This window comes from Talpa occidentalis, unplaced genomic scaffold, assembly GCF_014898055.3.
Source record: "Talpa occidentalis isolate TD23 unplaced genomic scaffold, MPIMG_talOcc4v2.1 talOcc4.14, whole genome shotgun sequence".
In the NCBI taxonomy this organism is placed as follows: domain Eukaryota; kingdom Metazoa; phylum Chordata; class Mammalia; order Eulipotyphla; family Talpidae; genus Talpa; species Talpa occidentalis.
Window position 1 is genome coordinate 85,692,063 of NW_023601433.1, and position 6,156 is coordinate 85,698,218.

Genomic DNA, 6,156 nt, shown 5'->3' on the forward strand with positions numbered 1-6,156 from the left:
GCTTAGTGGGTGTGCGTTTTGGTCACCACGGATGTTGCGTTTTTACGAGACGATGGTCATAATCCATAACCTTGCTCACATCAACACCATTTCACTCAAAACTTCCGCCTCTCTTAGTGCGTTAATACAATCAGAGTTGAGAGAGGTGATCTGTATTCTCTCCCTAACTCAGAAAGCAAGAGTTCCTCTAAGACTCTGCTATTCAAACTTTCTCATGGGTGGACCCTTCAAACAAAGTCACAACACAAGCATCATATGTAAAATGAATCAGAACAGTTGTTAGGAGAGGCTGGAGCGGCCTGTTGCACTCTGTAGAGACCTGTGTCCAGACCAGCATCTGTAAGATGGCGGCACAACCTTCTGCCTGTGCCTCCTCAGACTGACAGCACGTTGTCAGATCCACCCAACAAGCTAAGAAATTCCCTCTGAGTACCCTCCAGGTAGAAAGTCAAGCAACCACTTCCAGGGGTGTTTATCGACGTTCCCATTCTTAGCCTCGCATTACAGGCCAGGTAGACAGGGATGCACTGAGATCTGAACAGCACACCCTTTAGGAGACCAGGGTTTTCCAGCAACACATTTTTTGTTTCTTGAGTGTGTGAGAGAGAGAGAAAGAGAGAGAGAGAGATGTATTTCAATGTGTGTATAGGTCAAGGTGTATTACTACTTTGTGTTACGTATTTGATATGCTGTATATTTTTAGTGTCTCTTTTGATCAAGTATCGTACAGAAAAATTATATGTGTGTATATACATATGTTTATATATGTGTTTTTATATATACATGTATATATATAAACACATATCCACTACCCGGGTTAGTTAGGAAATCAAATATTACCAGCATCTTCGGAGGCCCCTGGGGATACCTCCCCAGTGACACACACCCTCCAGAGGTGACAGCCCTCCTTGAATTGGAGATTAATAACTTCCTTGCTTTTCTTAGCTGTGTGTGTCTGAACAGTTCATTATTAAATTTTGCCAATTTTTTTAGCTTTATGCAAAGAAAGTTAAATTGTGTTTTCTTCTGTGAATGGTTTCTTCCAATAATGTTTTTGAAATTACCGTGTTGACATACGGCTTAGTGGAGCGACTGCCCTCCTTCCTTGCCTTTCCCCCCTGCGTTTTCTGTTTGAAGTTATATTCTTCATGACTGTTCTTTTAGTGGCTTCTCTGGCCATTTTAATTTGCAGGATCAGTGTCAGGCATTTACTCTGTTTTTCTTCCTGTTCTCTCCCCTCGGGTTTTAAGAGGAGCGTTGGGCTTCATTCTCCCCCCATTAACATCTCTGTTTTTCCATCTCTGTCCCTCTGATTTGCATTCTCAACAGTTTCTTTATCTTCTAGTTTACTGATTCTCCTCAAATGTGGTTTTTAATCACTGTATCTTTATTTCATGTTCTGGCTTTTTTTTCCCAAAATCTGCTTGGTCATTTTATTTTTAAAGACATTTATTTATGCATACAAGAGCTGGGGTACAGGCCAGAGATGCGGGGGTTGAGAGGATTCACCAGAGACAGAGTGGGGAGCAGAACAGGCAGACTGACGAAATACACTGCTGAGGGGAGCAGCGGGGAGACAGGAGAGGTCTGCCACGCCATGTGGGTTGCTCCCTGGCTGGGGATCGAACTGGCGCTGCAGAGGCTGTGGATTGCTACCTAATGGTTGCTTAACCCCTTATGCCACCAGGGAGGTCTGCTTGGTCATTCTTTATTGTCATTTTTCCCCTGCCAATCTTTCTCCGTTTATGTCTTATTTCTCTGAACAGAATAAACATGGTTGTATTTTGTTGTTTTTTCCCTTGTGTGCTGTGATTTTTTTGATAGGGAGCTAACCATTTCCAGGAGATCCTCTGTGGCCTAGATTGAAGTTGATTTCCTCCAGAAAAGGTTAGGGCTTTAAACAGGATTAACAACAGAGGATACTTAAATTCATTACTTCATATTTGCACATCATACAGGTACTGTGAAATTAGGCTGAAAAGCTGCACGTCCTGGTTGTGAATTCTCAGGAGAGAGCTTTTTATTTCCCCCATGCAGTACTAGAGCCAAGGCAGGCAAGTTTCTTTGCCACCCTTCAGCATGGCAGAGTTATTTCTTTATTTTTATGCCTTAATACCCAGCTGTGAGAGTCCCTACAAAATTAAGCAAGGTCATAAAATGTTTGACCCACAAAATTGGCAGCTTCATAGCCAACTCCTACTGTGCGTGGGTCCAACAGCATGGATGTCTGGAGAGTAGTGGAAACCCAAGCGGGAGTCTCCAGGGCTTTGTGGAAACCTCGATGGCAAAACCACCACCCCACGCGCCTGCCTCGCAACTTCCAGTTCTACTTCAAGGCCCCCTTTGTCTGGGGGTCAGTCTGCTAATCCTCGTCATGCTAACCCTGGGACTTATTTTTTGAAAGCACTGTTTTCATATTTCATTTAACATCTTTGCTGTCTTAATCAGGAGGGGCTTTCGAGGTCTTTCTCCATACTTCCTTCACTCCAAGGCTCTCAACCCGTTTCTAATTCAATAGTTGATCTAATTTAGTTGATTCCTTTGTGTTTTATTGCTATTTTATAAATTCAAGCACACCTTCGCTTAAACCCAGAGACGCCAGACAGCCTGTCAGATGTCTCTCTAATAATTTTCATCCTTTGATCCTGGATTCCACTTTCAAATGGGAATTATTCTTTACCTTAAATTGTTTGACGTTACCAGCTGCAAATCCTTTCAAGATCAGTTTGATGTAGAGAATAGTCTACAGGTAACTATCACTACTGTTATCTTAAAGACTCCTATTGAATTGCTATCCAGTTTTTCTCCTGTAAAATCTCACGACATCACTTGGAGTCCACCCCAGGGAGCGAGGCTGCCGTGGTGGAAAGCTCTCCGTGGACTCTCAGAGACCGAGGAAATGCAGTGTGGAGACCAGGCTGCAAGGGCTCCTCAGAGTCACTCCCTGATCCACTTTCTGGCCTCTGGTTATTGATCTGGGTCTGTGGGCTCCCTGAGCTCCATGCAGTATGTTTCTGCGAGTGCATTTGCGAATCTAAGGAAAGGATTTGCAGCTTCATCAAGTTTGCATAATGAGAGGGGCCAGGGGAGGTTTGAAAGGAGTGTGAAGCCTGAGACTCCATTTGGCATGAAGCTAGTGGTCCTTCTCGTAATTGCTACCCCAATTCTAAAGAGGGTTTCTAAAATACTAAGATAAATTCTCAAGCCTAGAATTTAATTATCTTGGTTTTTTTTTAGTCTAGTGTTTTTAAATGGTATTTATGCACTCTTGTTAGTAATTATCTCACGGCTTCTCAGCCAAGATTAACAGAGATCCCATCGGTAATAACTTCAGTATTTATGTTGTTTATATCTGTGTTCATGAATAAAACAGCAGAATCATACATCTTCCAGCCAGAAGAGAACTTTCTGAGTTGTTAGTGGTTTCTCAACAATATAAATGGGTGAGATTCAATTTAAACTCCTTACTCCATTAGGAGTCATTTCTTAAAATGAAATAAGAGAACTCAAAATCATGAGATTTTCTACAAATCATGCTGCTCAAAGTAGTTCTTGCCTATTTCTGTAATGAGTTTGCTTATACATGTGGCCTCGAGGCACTTCCTTGAGCTGCCAAGTCTACAGAACCCCACAAAGGCTCCAGGCACTTCCTCCAGGGCTGTGCTGGGCAATGGTTAGAACCTGGGCTCCCCTGCGCAGGGCTGGAGGGCATCCTCACTGCCATTTCCGGTTGTGTGGCCTCGGGCAAGCCATTTAACCTGTTTCCCTTGGATGATACAGCAATGGTAGCATCCAGGTCAGGAGTTGCTGTGAATCAGTTGATATAGAGAAGGGCCTGACACCCAGGCCCATGGTAGCCAAGGAATAAATAGGAAGCGTTGTTATTGTTGTTTGACTATTTCCTGCCACCAAATCCAAGTAGTGTTAAACAATAGGTGTAAAACAGAGGTAAAATAAACACACACACCCCCTCTATCCCCTCCCATCATCATATAGTCGTTAACCAAAAATGAAGTTACTTTGCAAAAAGCACTGTAGGAAATTCTGTTGTGCAGAGATCCATACTTTCTACCAGTGACACGAGCCACCCAGCACCAGCATGTCAGATCTTACTGCACATTTTTATTTACCACAAATACTATGGAAACCTTGTGTTCACCCTCCCTTCTTGTGGCCGACTTCCATAACATTCCCACATCAGTACTTCATAGAGCTACTTCATTTTATTCTTTCAACTCAGCCCTGATTCTAATTTTTCAAAAAGCTTGTTAAAAGAACATCCTTCCTCCCTTTGTTGAAAATAGAGAAGTGTGAACTCAGGGCTACAATAGAAAAATGGGAAAAAAATCTGACATGAGCAGACACAGGGACCGACCTTACGTCAACAGAGCTGACAGTGTTTACTGGGACCATTTCTGTCTCACACGCGCGCCTTCCGAGCCCCGGTTCCCCAAGTGCAGGCTGAAGGAGGCCCAGACGTGGGAAGTGATCTTACCAGGTCCCAGCACCACTTTGTGACTGTGACAGACAGAAGCAGCAGGGCCCCACCCTGAACCTGAGTGGGAGAGCCAGGCCCAAGAGCACAGGATCTGCGGGCGCTGCCCCCTCCCAGTGACCACTCCTACCAACCCCAGCGCCTGGGCCGGCAGGTTGGGGTTTTCACAATGGATGTAGTAGAGGGCGGCCATGCATGCAATTAAGAGTCATTTTTTTTTCCCTGAAGATAGAGAAGGCTAGACCGGGAAAGAGCTCCCGAAACAGCAACACACCAATTCTCTGTAGTAATGAGAAGTCAGCCCTTTTTTCCCTACATGCTAATTTGTAGCAGTTTCTACATCTTGATTTAAGTAAGTCTATTAGTCGCTAATAAGTCCTATATCTTCGTAATGTGTGATGTGGCTGCCTGATTCTCAGACCTGCCCAGAACCCTTTCAGAGCTCTGCAAGGCCTTCAGGCTGCCAGTGCTGGAGGCTGTCCTGCCACCAAACCAGTCTGGTCAAGGGACAGATGACCTTTATGATTTAGGTCAGTCTGAATTTCGTTTTCTGTCATTTGTGGCCCAAATGGGTTCTGGGTTTTCCATCAGCGTATTGAGCACCGCTTCTGCTACCAAGTATCAGCGGTTGGGCCTCCCTGGTGGCGCAGGGGATTAAGCACAGCACTGTGGGGCTGTCCGCAGCCACAGCAGCCTGAGTTTGGTCCCCCTGCTGGCCAGGGAGGTGACCCACATGGCACGGCAGACCTCTCCTGTCTCACCCGCTGCTCCCCTCAGCAGTGTGTTTCAGTAGATCTGCCTGCCTGTTCTGCTCCCTCTGTCTCTGGTGAATCCTCTCACCCTCCACACCTCTGGCCTGTACCCCAGTTCTTGTATGCATAAATAAACAAATCTTAAAAAAAAAAAAAAAAACTAATACCAACGGTGGTGCCTCCAAGTGCCTGGACCTTTGTGTTTCCCTGGAGAACCCTTCACCTTTGGCTCCCACACCTTCCAGCTGCAGATTGCGTGGATTTTATGAGAGAATCGTTTAATGTGCTTATTTTCCCCTGCTTCCTTCTCCAACAGCTAGAGTTAACCACCAGCGTTGGGGAGAACCCTGCGTGGATAGGAAGGCCGAGCACCTTCCAGCACCGTTGCTTTTGTCAGCCCTCCAGAGGTGCGGCAGCAGCCTGAGTGCAGAGGAGAAACAGAGTTGCTGTTCAGAGCCCAAGAAAAGCCCCAGCCAAGTCTTAGGTGATTGACGCCCATGTTCTGTCTGGTAAAATCCTAGGCCTCGTCCGGTGCTGGCCCAAACACCCACCCAGCCCCACCCCACACTGTGTGCCAGGCTGAGCCCTGTCCCAGCTTCAGCTCGTTCAGTCCTGCACTACAAGTCCCAGCGAGGGAGCTGATCCTTGTTTCACTGGTGAATGAGGAAACTGAGGCATAGCTTATGGTTACTAAGGCAAACTGTGTAATTAAAAATGAAAGCGTGTCACGTGAACAGATGTTACGTATTTTACTGGGATTGCAAAATGCTGACACCTCATTAGTACCTGTCTCCACTCAGGGCAGGCTCACTGGCTGCAGCTACTCTGCAGCAGGGCCTGGAAGAGGGGACTCAGAGGCAGAGATAAACAGAAGAGAGGGGTGAACAAGGAGGTGACCCCAGACAGCCT